This window comes from Pseudonaja textilis, chromosome 1 (assembly GCF_049901715.1).
Source record: "Pseudonaja textilis isolate UNSWEBS1 chromosome 1, rPseTex1.2, whole genome shotgun sequence".
NCBI classification, from domain to species: Eukaryota; Metazoa; Chordata; class Lepidosauria; order Squamata; family Elapidae; genus Pseudonaja; species Pseudonaja textilis.
Window position 1 is genome coordinate 298,901,782 of NC_141990.1, and position 14,852 is coordinate 298,916,633.

Here is a 14,852-nt window from a genome sequence, read left to right on the forward strand (position 1 = left end):
AAGCGGCAGCAGCGGCCAAACTTCAATCGCCTCCTCCGGGCTCTTTTATCCCTTTCCCCGATTCCCCCGTCCGGCGAAGGTCGGTTAGGACCGGGGGAACTGTCCAAGAGCCTCAGGATTGGCCTCGGCGGGTCCTCCCCACCCCCAGCTTCCCATTGGCCGAGAGGAGAGGATGGGGCCCCGCCGAGCGATTGATTGTTGGCGTCAGCGGGAGGCAAAGTTCCACGAAAAGTTTCCGGGCTGTTTTGTAAGTCGGAGGACGGAGCGCGCGGCTCGTGCTGTTGACCCTAAAAGGGGAGGAAGCGGGGGGCGGGGAGGGGGGAAAGGGAGGCAAGGCAGGTGGGGCTTCCCCTCAGGAGATAAGGCCGCACCCCACCCCCACCCCCCACGGGCCCTCTTCCTCCCCTTGGGCCTGCTTCCCCCCCCTCCCCTCCTCAGGGCTTCTTCCCATTGGCTGCCTCAAAACGGGCTTCTCTCTCCGTCAGGGTTTGGAAACTTTCCACGCCGACCCCTCTCTTGCCGCAACGAGGACGCCGCTAAAGGGGCTGCCCTTGCCGGGCCTGTTGTGAATCGCCTCTCCTGTGGATGAATCTAGCAGCTGTTGCCAAAACAAGGACAAGTGCCCTAGAGCAGGGGTCTCCAACCTTGGCAACTTTAAGACTTGTGGACTTCAACTGGGATGATTAGGGGACTGGAGACTAAAACATACGATGAATGGTTGCAGGAACTGGGCATGGCTAGTCCAGTGAAAAGAAGGACCAGGGGAGACATATTTGAGGGGCTGCCACAGAGAGGAAGGGGTCAAGCTATTTTCCAAGGCACCCGAAGGCCAGACAACCAATAATGGATGGAAACAATAAGGAGAGATTCAACCTGGAAATAAGGAGAAATTTCCTGACAGTGAAAACAATCAACCAATGGAACAGCTTGCCTTCAGAAGTTGTGGGAGGTGTCATCACTGGAAGCTTTCAAGAAGAGTTTGGACTGCCATTTATCAGGACCTCCTGCCTGGGTGGGGGGTGGGACTAGATGACCTACAAGGTCCCTTCCAACTCTTTTAATCTATTAATCTGTTAAATGACATCTGCCTATCCCAGGTCCTTGGGAAGGACGCTATAGGTAGATAAAAGTGCCAAATCCAGTCTAAATATTTGGCTGGCTGTGTGATGAACCACAATAATAAAATAGTAATAGGCACCTTTGGTGCAATCCCAAAACAACTAGAGTACCACTGAAACACCAGCAAATTTGCCACCAATCAATTACAAAAGGCAGCTTTACTTGGAACAGTTTGCATCCGTGTTGAGGTAGTCCCCGTTAGGAGTGAGTGCACTCAGGGAAACGTAGTGAGAGTGGTGTTAAATAACACCAGCATGCACACTGAATAGTAAAATGTAGGTTTTACTTCCAGTAAACGGGTAAACAAAGTCCAACAAACAGTCCAAATCATACACGGTTAAAGCAGGTAGTATTCAATACAATCAATCCAGGGATAATCCTGTAACAATAACTGTAACATTATCAAACATCCGCACCTGCGCATCGCAAGTCCTTAGATAGTACAAAAATAGATAGTACAAAAATGCCAAATCCAGCCTAAATATCTGGCTGACTGTGATAAACCATAATGATTTATTAAACTTGTGTGCCACCTAGACAGATCTCAGTTCTTGAACCACATCAGCAGCCACTGAAGTCAATGAAATGTGCTGGAGTACATTTATGGCTAAATTTTGCTGGGAGGAGAAAGAAGCTATCTCATCTTGTAGGTAACGTGGGTATGGCAGAAAAAAAGGTTACCAGGGCATGTTTGTAAACAAAAACACTCAGATATTCTTGTAATTCTTGACACACCCACTTCAAATGCTTGTCTTTTGTTTGCATTATTTGGGTTTCATTATTTTGTTTTGTTTGCATTATTTGGGTTGAGTGATTATTGCGTGCATAATATCTGATCTGGGAACAGTGACATTGGCGCTTCCCACGCAGATTTGCATACCTCTCTTGGTGAGGAAGTTGGGTGTTTCCAAATTCTGGGTGAGCTTTGTGTGACGTGTCTAGCAAGGTATATGTCTGAAAATCAAGAATTTAATAACCTGCAATAAATTATTTGTTGAATTTGTTCCTTGGACTGTATTTGCTAATGAAGGGTACTGTACTTCTATTTTTGTCTGGTGCTTAATATTTGTTGGTTGTGTCTTAAAATTGGAGGTATACCAGTATGCTACCGGTTTGGCCCAGTTCTGCTGAGCCGGTAGCTGCTCATCGCTGCCTACGCAGAGTGTATGTTTGGCGTGCGCATGCACGCAAAGTATGTGCACATGCGCAAAGTGCTCCCACCAAGCCACGCCCATTGAACCGGTGGTAAAAGTTTTCGAATCCCACCACCGAGGTATACCCATTTACAACATGCATCAGATTAAAAAAAGTTTTACAACTGTTCAGAATCACACTGAATCCAGCACCCTCCTTAGCATGTATTTTTTAAAAAAGATAAAGGCTTTCCCTGACTGGTGGTGTCTGACTCTAGGGAGTGGTGCTTATCTCTGTTTCCTAGGCAAGGAAACTAGCGTTGTCTGAAGATGCTTGCATGGTCATGTGGTCGGTATGTCTATACGCTGAGGCACATGGAAGACTGTTACCTTCCCACCAAAGTGGTACCTATTCATCTACTTGCATTTACATGCTTTCAAATGTATCTTTAGCAAAACATTTATTAATGTTTTCATTTTAATAAAAAATGTATTCACAGCAGCATAAGCATATAATCTAAAATAATAATCGGGAAAATAGTTTTTTAAAAGAAGTGCATAAGCAGTAAACAGCTTAATGCAAATATCACTGTTGAAATCTCAGTTGATTTTTAATTAAAATTAAAATTAACCATGCAGTAAATCTAGAATCAGCTGAAAATATGAGAAAAGAAACTTTAGCTATTACCTGAATTTTGTACTCATCTGAATTTGACAATGCATTTTGCCAGCAATAAAAAAAAAAACCAAGCATTTTTTGTAGGAAAATTATTGAGAACTGCAGCCCTTCCTGGAGCTTGAGATACTGATAATGGTTAACCAAGCCTTTATCACTTTTCATACAACTGTAATACATTGTATGTGGATTTCATTTTGAAACCTATCTAAACCTTTCAGTTAGTGCAGAATATAGAAGTTCATCTGTTGCCATGTAAAAACAATTCAAATGCTGCTTATAATCTAGATGGCTTATCACCAAAATATCTGCAGGATAACCTTGTTCAGGAAAAACCATCCTGTCTGATTCATTCATCCTCAGCTCAACAAAAAAGTGGTAGAAGTTTATATTAGCTGTATCCAGTGTACTGAATAGATTCAGACTTAGGTATAATTTCTTTTGATTAGTGCATTATATGATCCTAGGCATTACGGAATCATTGTAGGTGTTGAACTTGGTGGACATGGCAAATAGGTCAGCTCTTGCAAATTACACAGTGCAAGATTCCAGATAGCTTAAAATATTCCAAATTGCTTAAACATTCATTGTCAAATAGACTTGTGCTCTTGGATGGTAGTACTCCAATCATCCCTAATAGGTATCATAGGTACTAGAGTTATAAATATCTGAAGGAGAACCTTTGCCCTTTCTTGATGTAGTTTGCAGATAAAGAGAGTATGTAATACAGAAAGAGTCACTTCCAACACTTTCCATTACTGTACAAAATACATTCTCAAGTTGAAATCCATATATCTTAAAATTGCTGAAATTGAAAATGCTATTATATGTGGGAAGATGGACACTTGAATCTGGTTGCTACTGCCTTCTCTTGGTTTTCTTCAAATATGCTTTTTTCTTTTTCTTCAAAATCAGCACCAATTAACTACCAGTGATCTAGTGGTAATTATTCATGTTTACTTTGGCCAGGTCCACAGTTCAATTCATTTGATGGTTTGGTTGTGAGTCACTTGCTGAGTGAGCAGGAGTTGTTCTTGATTAAAGTCCTGGATTTATACTGGGCATTAATCTGGCCTAGATTATGGCCAATACAGAAGTACTTGCTTTTATTTTCTTATCAAGCCAAAATGTAATTTTCTTTCCCTTATTGGAAGACATAAAACTAACACTATTTTCATGGGATTCTGCTTATCATGATTAATAGTTATTTGGATAGTGTCCAAAAGGAAAGGAGATGAGAACCTACATTTCTACAGAAATTGCTGAATTACAACTGCCATAATCCCTGACTACTGTAGTGATCAGGCTGATTGCAATTTGTAGGAGCTAAAACCCAAACGTTCTAGGGACCTACATTTTTCGAGCCTGATTATATAGGAATCTGTACTTAAACAACAACCCCCTAAAAGATATAATTATTTATGCCAAGAGATTTACAGTCTAAATGTTGGAAGCAAGTTTTGCAACCTTACATAATCTGCTAAGAGCTCACAAGAATGAGCCTTGTACCAGAGTTTCTCCACAGGAGGGTACCATATAAATGAATCCATCAGGGGAAAAAATCCTGCCTCTTATTGATGGCTGCCTATTATCTGGTGATAAAAGTAATATCATGAGGGTCTCTGGAGATCATTAGGTTTCCTTTGCGTATCCATGTTCATGGAGATGGAACTAGGAAATTGTCTAATGAGGCAATTTCACAAGGTTTCTTATAGCGTGCTGACTTTTTGTTTTTAATGGATAACCTTTCGTGAGACTAGATGTCATCTTAATATAGCTTGTTACCAATGTTACATTAGATATGTATTAGTGAAAATAGACTGAGCTGACTGGAACACTCTAAGCCTAAGGCCTAGCATAAATATAGAAACATCAGCTAGGCAGAAAAGGCATCTGTAAACCATAACCCAAGATGTAAATGGAGAAGGCAGCAAGCATGCCCAGCTGCTATTTATTACAACATAGTCCATGAGTATCCCATTTACTTATCATATTGTATTATATTCCTTCCTCATGTCCAGGAAAACATGCAATGCCATTTCACCAAACAAATTTCCAGGTGGCCTCGCTGAGAGATCCTTGAAAGTTTTCAGCAGTAATATAGACCTTGTTTGCCTCTGCCTTCTTCAGGAAGGGTTTTTTCTTTTTTTAACTTTTCAGTTAAAAAACTGAACTCCCTTTTCTGAGCGGTCCTTGGTACTCTCTGATCTTGATTGTTTTCTTGCAGACATTGCAGACATTTCATTACCCAAACTAGATAACATTATCAGTGCTAGTAAGGAGTGGGGTTTGTTCTCAATTTATATTTTAGTGGCTTACCCTGTCAGTGTTGATGGGGGTAGTCTTGGAGATTGTTTGGTTGGACTGTTTGTTGTTAGCTTGCTTTGCCGTTCCTTAATTGGAGTATTGTTTACTCAAGTCCATCTAGCATGCAAACGTGCAAATGTAGATAAATAGGTACCACTTTAATGGGAAGGTAGCAGCGTTCTGTATGTCTCAGCATATAGTCATGATCACAGAAGTGTCTTTGGACAATGCTGGCTCCCTCAGCTAAAAAATGGAATGAGCACCAGCCCCTAGAGTTGGACTTGACTTAGCTTTACCTTTTACTTCTTGATTATTGGTCTGATGTTAATCTTGGTATTAATCTATGCTTATCTTTTTATGTTTTATTCCATTTCCTTTTTGGCTTGTTGATTGTCTCTTTTGCACAGTATGTAGATGTTGTTCATGCCTATGTATCTATTGAAAGCCTATTTGTCAGAGTGCCAGGCTTCCGGAACTTCTCTAGCATTTTGGACTTGGCTTAATCTAGCATGGTCACAGTTTCCTAGTTGAAGCTATGGTTAAGCCTGTCTATTTGTTGTAAAATTAAAGTCTAAGTCTGTCAGTCTATTCTGGTATTCTCCAGCTGCATAGCCACTACTTAATTTTTGAAAGCATCTAGATCACATTTAAAAATAAAAAATAGCTCTAACAATTAAAACATTCTGTCTTTCCGTGTAACAAGAACACCCTGAAATGCTGGTCTTTAATGACCTGTTGATGTGTGTAATTTTTCTTTCAAGTGTACTAGATAACAGTTTGTCACTTTATTTGGGATAGTGACAGAACATGAAGGGCCACTGATAGTATTGCACTTCAACTCCCATCATCTCTCCATACTGACTATGTTGATTGGTGCTGCTGAGAATGATAACTTAATTAGAGAGACAGTTTCCTGCCTGTCATGTAGGATTCAGATCCCAACATTCTTATTTCCAACAGCACAAAGTCCTGCAGGATGTGGAAAGCATGAGTGTTGCCAGCTGTATTCAGAATGATGAATGTAAGCAGTAAGCTCGTGCATAAGTATAAGTCACAAACCAAAAGTCTTTTTGTTCTGCAATCCAATAATTTTGTTTGAACTGAACTTGCTGTTTCTAACTCAGTCATTCCAGAACTGTCCTAGAAAGCTATTGAAAACAATAACTGCCCCCCATAACACAGTTGGAATAATCCCCTTTCTTCCATCTCAACTGAAAACATCTTTGTCTGCTTCCACCAGCACTGTGCAAATTTAATTCTGTACCAACTTAGGTTAATGACCTTGAAATGGGGAAAAGGTAACATTTCTACTGATCTCTCTATAGAAGGTCACCAATCTTAATTTCTATTCATGAATAGACAAGTAATTATTCATGTGTTTAAATAATATGCAGTCCAAGGAACAAATCAAAACTGGGAAAACATGAGGACATATCCCTACTCGCAAAAAGGATCATACACATAAGTCTTTCAAATACCTCCAGGATTCTTTGTTGCTCTTATTTATCCTAGTACCCAGAACACAAAGAAAGCAATGTGGACGTACAATTTTGCTTTCCTTCTGAACGAAAACGAAAATTGTACTCATGAACTCTTCTTCTTTGTATACATGCCTAAATCCAAGTCTTTCTGACCAGATAGGGCTGAGCTTCAGAAGAATCAAGGCAGGAGGCTTGTTCTGTTTGATGGTTTATGGTACTCTAGTGTCTATTCATTTTTGTTGACTTCCAAAAAAGTTCAGCCAGTCCCAAGGTGATACTCTTCTTACATCTCCTACTGCTTTTCCACCATATTATCCAGTCCTTATGCAACCTTTGGGGTATTTGGGGAACAAACTTTGCTTAAGAAGACCATTCCTTCTTTCGAAAGCTATCTTGTTGTGTCTTGTTAGTAATCTCCATTCTGGTATTTTACCAGAAATTGCTGCTATTTTTTAAAAAATAATCTGTTTTGCTTTTATGACCTGCTTTGAATGGATCTCAAATGCCCCATGTTTTATAAATGTCCATTTGTGCTATCAGGCAAATATTCTCCTGAACTAACAATATAACTAAATAAATATAACTAAATAAATATAAATAGAACTAACAATATGGTGTTGACATTGCAATAAAATGACTTATCATTTATGGCTAGATGTTAATAAAATGTAATTATCTTGGAATCATTTCACACCACTGAGGTAAAGAAATGCTATCCAGGCTTTTGGAAGACCTGTGGAATATGCTGGTTCAACTTCCAAGAAAAGCAGCAGCTGGTTTTTGAGATAAACTTTTCCCCCAATGTGGGGCCCCCTACATTTCTCCTTGTAATTCAGAATTATTTCTAGCCTCAGAGCTCAGCTTTGGGGAAAGCAACTGAAGGACTGGTTATAGGCATCATATTCTGTATTGAGATTTGCACGAGAAGTTGAATGCTAGAAATAAGTGGACATCATGCAAGATTGGATCAGATGATAGTCCAGGCAGACAGGTGACTTGTCATTTTGTGAAAAAGACAGTTGAAGTTACTTCATGTGTGCCAGCACAACAGCAAGATGATGTTATCTCAGCAGCAAGTAAGAACTAAGTGGGGCAAATCCAACCATCTGATATAGGCTACATTTGTCCAATGAGTTACTTAACCTCATTTTCTGGATATCCATAATTTTGATAAATTAATTGAGAAGGACCAGATTCATCGAACAATGGTTGGCTAATTAGTGTATCAGTGGACACCTCTGTGGAGATTTTGCTGATAAAGACGCAATATTCTCTGGTTGGTGGAGTCTTGAATAAAACTCTGGTTGTGCTTCTGCTAAGAGAGCAGACTGCCATTTTCTAATTAGAATTTTCTGCTGCAGTGAAAACCATTGGATGGTGTTGTAATGACGAGGCAGTCGAGGTGTTTGATCATGATCAACTGAATCATGATGAACTTTATTGGAGTCTAGTCTTGCATTTATACACATTTTTAGTTATCCTCCAACATTGGTTAACTTTGGTTACTGCTTAACTTTCGTTACTGTTTAGCATAGTAATTAACACAATTAATTATCTCTAGTTAAAGTCTAACATATGTTTACTTCCTCTCTCTAATCCTCTTTTAGATGAGTGACTTTGTTTGCTTGAGTTGTATTTGCTTGGAAACATTCTTTATCTGAGGTTTGCCATCTGAGATAGGAACATTCCTGCAATTACAACTCTACAGGATGGATAAACCCTTTGAAATTATTTTTAAAGTATTGACAGATTGCAGTAGGGCTCAGATGTAATCTGAAACAGTTTGAACACTCCAAAATATTTCATAAATGCAAAAGCAGTTTCATATAGGCACTCTTTATGTATCTGAAAATTTGCAATGCAAAATAAAGGCAAATTTTCCTCTTCCAAAATGTAGAACTAAAATAATGAATTTAAGTTATGATTCCAATTGACTGTTAGAAAATAATCTAATAATCACAACAGAACCTGTCACTGGCGAAGGTTGCAAGTTCCTTTTTACTGGAATTGTATAAACAGATGTTGGCTAAATGTTTGTCAGAGAGATGTTTTAAATTGAACTCTAGCGCTGAATTCAAGGGCTTAAGTCCTGCCTTCTAATTCTAGGTTTCTATATAATCCATGTTAATTAATTGATTATTTTATATGAAGGCAGTTTCAGTCTCCAAATGTTTTCAGTAGTAGTAATACAGGCTATAGATCAATATGTGTTGGTTTTATTCTTCTTTGAGATGAAATTTCAGTTGAGACTTCACTCGCCCCTTGATTCAGGGAGGATTGATTATTCTTGAACACATTCCAATAATTTTCTCTTAGGGCTAAATGGCTGGGCTTTCTATTTAATTAAGAGATACTTTGATAAATGTTATACATAAGAACGTTGGAATCCCTATTCTTTATAGGAGTGGCGACTAAGCACCTCAGACACCACCTCACAGCTCTTTGCTTTTAAAAACACCTTTCGGGCTGGCTATCATAGCACTGGCCAGCAATTGCAAATGAATGTTTACTTTGGTGGTTTGCTTAATAAAGTTAAGCAAGTATTGGAGGTTTTCACAAGAGGACAGTGACCTGGCCTTGGTGCAACCAAGCAAAGTCTACGAAGGCAAAGGGATCAGCCCTTAGCCTCACACCCATAGCTGTAAGCACATTTTCTTGCTTATCAAGGGACATTTCTTACATATTCAGCCCAAAGTTCTCAGAGGAAAAAAACAAAAAGGGAGGCTAGCAGGACTCTAAATACCTTAATGTTATGCTATAGAGGTGACAAGAATACTCTTAATTTCACAGCCAGTCACAACAAGAGATGTCTTAACAACTGCAGGGTATGTTGGGAATTTCTCTTTCATTTCAGTGTGGCTTTAATTAAGCCCATCACCTTCAAGCAGCATTCAAAAATGTGATTTCAACTGAAGGATTTTATAGATTGTCCAATTAACATGCATAACCTCCAAAGAAGCCCTCTTAGCTGTCCCATTCTGAGCATTCCCCGAGCTTCTATGTGATTTAAACTTGGTTCATATGACTACAGTATACACAATATGAAAATTTAAAATGTAAATGGTTAGTTTAACAGCAAAATTGTATCACTTGTAATGGGAAGAGGGGTAAGGAATGAGAAATATGTATATTAAAAATGTTAAATATGCATGACGCTACATTTACATGAATTCATGTCATGTGCAAAGTGGAGTCTGATATCAGACTCCACTAACTGGTTCAGCCACTGGTGGGAAGATTGGGTCCCCATCAGTGGCTGAAGTGTTGGACAGCAACAGCTATAAAAAGCCGGCGCTGGTCGCGTTTGTTTGCTTTTGATTCCGGTTGTAAATAAGAGTTCCTCACACTTCTGAGTCCCGCTCCTTCCTCATCCATGCACATTTAACACTGGTAACAAAGGTGGGATACTGAGGAAGACAAAGGACCTGATGGGGCACTGCGGCCATTTTTCCAGCTGACTTGTGAACTCGACTGTTCAGACCGACAGCAAAACAACATGGCCCACCGACCCCTATCAATCCCATTCAAGCCAACCCAAGAGAAGTAGTCATTGTGCATGGAGAGATTCAACCTAAACCTGGTGGTGAATGGGATGCAGGCAGAATCTGACGTGAAGAAGAAGGTTTACTTCTTGACCTATTGTGATTCGGAACTCTATAAATTAACCGAAGCCCTCATTGCAGATGACCTAGAGAATGTCTCCTGGGATGAACTGCAATGAGCATTGAAAGGGCATTTCGATCCTACCACATCGTACCTGGCAAACTGTAACTTCTATATCCAGAGCCAAAAAAGAAGAGGAAAGTATAAGTGATTTCATGGCCACACTGAGGAAACTGTCAAAGAACTGCAAGTTCTCAAACGCCAAAGTAAGATCGGCTAGTCCTCGGCCTTAAGGATTTAACCCTGCCGAAGAGACTGTTTACAAAAGAGGATGTCTCGTTCAAGGAGGCTCTGGAAGAAGCAAAAGCCATGGAAGCCTCCAAGTCTTCTGCAGCTTGAGTCAAGGGCAACAGCAAGGTCCATGACACTCAAGCCGTGAGGGGGACACCACATAGTCCATCCAGCTCTGAAAGCAGTGACAGTAAGAAGGAAGATGTCCACTAGGTAAAAACCAGCAAACCCAAAACCACCAAGGGAAGCAAGCCTTGTGGAAGCTACAAAGGAAATCATCCTCGGTCTGCCTGCTGGCGATGCGAGAGGAAAGGCCACATCGCAGAAGCCTGCAGAGCCAGCCAACCAGCAGACAAACCGAGCCACAGAACATACTCCCTGAACAGACAATACAAGGGTTGGAGGACATTTGGTGCAAAATTTAAAAAAACAAGATGGCGGCGGGAAGAAGAAACCCACCATACAATTGGAGGCTACACACACTCTCGTGTGGGGCACACAGATAATATTGAACAAGTTTCTCACCAAAGTGTGGATTGATGGAACCCTATGGTTGATGGAAGTGGACTCAGGGTCTTATATATCAATGATATCCTGAATGGTTCTCCAAAAGATCAGCCCCGACATCTGCTGAAACCCGCTGCAGCCACAACAAATAATATTAAAGGACTACCAGGGCTACAAAATACTGTCCTGGGCAAGAAAATCTGCCACATGGAATACGGAGATTTCCAGGGACCCCTACCACTGACAATCGTGGACCAGACCTGCCCAATCTCCTAGGGAGAGAGTGGTTCACACCATTGCAAATCAGTCTCACCGACATCCACGTGACAGTGATGACCAGAGCAAGCACTGGAGATGATCTAGATGTTTTGGAGAGGGAATTCTGGGATGTTTTCAGCAGCGAATTGGGCAAGTATAAAGGCACCCCAATAAATTTTAACCTAGACCCCAACATAGCCCCTGTCTGACTTAAGTCCCAGAAAGTCCCTTTTGCTCTGCGACCCAAGGTTGAAGACCAATTAAACAAACTGGTAGCTCAAGGCATCCTTGAGCCAGTAGACCATGCAAAGTGGGAGACCCCTATAGTGACCCCTGTAAAGCCTGATGGGTCAGTCAGAATCTCTGGGGACTACAAGAGTACCCTGAACCTTGCGTTACAACAGAGTGCATATCTGGTACCAGTAGTCCAGCACCTATTACATTTGTTGGGCCGGGGCAAGATTTTTGCTAAGTTGGACCTAGCATAGGCATATCAACAATTGCCTGTGGACGCAGCCACTGCCAAAGCCCAAACAATTATAACCCACAAAGGCTCATTCAAATGCAACCGACTGCAATTCGGGGTTAGCATAGCCCTTGGCCTTTTCCAAACCATAATGGAAAGGCTGCTACAAGGTCTGTCGGGAGTAGTCCCTTACTTTGATGATGTAATAATCTCGGCCGAAGACAAGCCCCAACTAATACCATGTTTCTCCAACAATATGGCCTCCCCCAATAGGAAGTCCCAGCATGTTTTATAGGCATAAAATGAAATTTAGCCCCTCCCCACAAATTAAGGCCTATTTTAAAACATGCAAAATGTGGGGGAAGGGCAGGGGGCTTGCCATTAGGAATGCCCCGCGGGCAGACATGCCTCGCCACCAACCTCCCTACTGTCTCCAAATACTTTTGTTGCACACCCGGGTATAGTGCTGCCTGCGTTGACCTTGGCATTGGTGGGGCACTTTGTGTTGGGAGACCTTCCGCCACCATTGCTTTCCCTTCTCCCCGTGCCGTCATGGTATTTGGAGCATCACCACGGCATTTGGCACAGCCACATAGGGCCGGCCAGGGCTCCTCCCTGCAACCAGAGCCTGGTGGAGACACTTGGCTTCAGGTACTCCTGTCGCCACCTTCCCAGGCATCGTTCAAAGGCAAAGGCCATTATTTTAAAATGACTACATTATACTACATTAAAGCCTCCCCTGCCCGAGAGGGCAGCCCAACCCCATGTGGGGAGGCGAATCTCCCGGGGCCACAGCACAGGATCAGCCCACCCCAGGAGAAGTGCCCAGCCACCATCCCTGCCTGGCACTGGGCAGAGCATGAAGAGCTTCGCCTGGGGTGCCTAGCACAGCTGACAGTGGGCCCTCCTGTCCGGCAGTGGAGCTCTGGCCAAGGCAGCAAGCACCTCCCTGCTGGGCCCTCCTCTCATTCCGCCAGGGCTGTGCCGGAGCCAGGCGGGCTGGGCAGAGCCAGGAAAGTGAGCCACAGGTGCGTGCCCACCTGCCAAGTGAAAGAGCTGGGCCGACCCGAGCTTGACTTCCCAAGTCCCTCCAGCCTGACCCTGAAGGGGCCACCAGGAGAGGCCGCTTGAGGCAATAATAGCACCCACCCGTCCGCGGACAGGGAGGTGAGGAAACAGCAGCGCTGTTTCCCTGACTGGCAGGTCCGGCGGAGAGAAGCCGCCTGTCCTTTCCACCGCTTGCCCAGCCCGTCCCCATCCCCATGCCTCTCCAAACGTGTCAGGAGCTCCAAACACAGCAGCAATGCTCCAAACACTGCAGCGGCATGGTCATTGGGCAGAGGTGCTCACTCAGTGAGGCTCAGGTCAGAGGAGGACGCAGTACCTAGCTGTTTTTTCGGGGCTCAAAAAAATAAGACATTAAGAAATGCTAGATTGTTGACATTAGAAGGACATGATCTGTTGTTGGGGTGGCATGCTTTTTTATGGTATAAAGGAACTAAAACACAGGGGTATTTTAGAAGACATTATATTCAGGAGTCTCTGTGGTTAAACTGAGAGAAGACTAAAAGGCAATGTTATTTGAAAATTCCAGTCTGGCTATCGACTATTGAAGCATTTTCTTATCCTATAATATACAAAAAGGAACAAACAGATATGGTGAAATATTGAATGAAAAGGGTGAACTTAAATCTATGCAAAAACTAGAGGAACGAGGTATAAAGATGAAATGGTTTTGATATGCGCAAATACATTCAAGGTATCATAAAGATTCTAAAACAGAAGGTTTCTATGATAAATTGATTGATTTAGATAAGATTTTGACGGGTACTGATGAAAAGGTGATTAAAAATTGTATGGCTATTTATTAGAAATTAAATTAGAAGAACAAGTTAAAGAAACAATGATTGCTTGGGGGAAGAATTTTGGATATGGGATTGATCTAGAGAAATGACAAAAATTGTGGTCTCAAAATTATAAAATGACAATGTCAACTGCATATAAAGAAAATTTGTATAAAATGTTTTACAGGTGGCATTTCCTCCTGACAAGAATAGCAAGAATGTTCAAAAACAAATCTGAAAAATGTTGGAAATGTCATCAGGTACCTGGCTCATATTACCATAGGTGGTGGACTTGTGCGGATGCCAAAAAATATTGGACTAAAATCCCCACACATGGTTGGAAAAAATGACAAAAAAGCATATAGACTTGAAACCAGAGATATTTTTATTGGGAATTTTACCTGAAATATATAGTAAAGAATTGAAATATTTGATTGTAAATGTATTAACAGTGGCTAGGATTGCATTTGCTAAGAATTGGAAAAACGATAAAATACCTATGCAGGAGGAAGTTATTAAGAAAATTATGGACTGTGCTAAAATGAGTAGATTGACATTTGAAATCAGAGAACAAGAAGATAAACAATTTTATAAAATTTGGGATCTATTCTATCAATAGTTAGACAATAAAACATGGTAATGAAATATGTAGATTTTTAGAACATAATGAATATATAAAGATGTATTTTTTAAATTATATCTACAAAATGATTATAGGATAGATTTGAGATAATAATATGAACTGTCATAAAACAAATTAAGTAAAATATGGATTATCTTGTGAAACATGAATGAATAATAGTATAGTCAAATGATTGATTAACAATGATATTAATGTATTTAGGAATGTTTGATTGACAATATGATAACATATACAGTGTAATTGTGGTTGAAGGCTATGAAGTGGAAGCACAAGGCACCAACCGACGCACTGTATGTATATATATGGAGGATGGTTTGATGTTTTTGTGTTGTGTTTGTCTATGTTTGTCTTAAAAAACAAAAAAACTTTTATTAAAAAAAAAAGACCCGGCCTTATTATTTGAGAAACACAGTAGAAAGAGTCTGAACAGTATTAGAAAGATTCCAAGAAGCGGGGTTCAAGTTAAAAAGGGACAAATGCCACATTGCCGTACCAAGCGTAGAATTCTTAGGTTTCCAAATCAT

General features: G+C 41.0%; 1 long non-coding RNA gene across 2 annotated transcripts; it reads left to right on the plus strand.

Moving 5' to 3' along the window:
- The first annotated feature begins 40 nt into the window (after positions 1 to 40).
- Positions 41 to 14,631, plus strand: LOC148128270 (uncharacterized). Of its 2 annotated transcripts, none has more exons than XR_015741165.1 (3): positions 41 to 247; positions 486 to 7,792; positions 13,873 to 14,631. It is a non-coding gene; the product is annotated as an uncharacterized LOC148128270 (long non-coding RNA). The 2 variants fall into 2 exon arrangements; XR_015741166.1 differs by having other exon boundaries at positions 486 to 7,707.
- Positions 14,632 to 14,852: the final 221 nt, after the last annotated feature.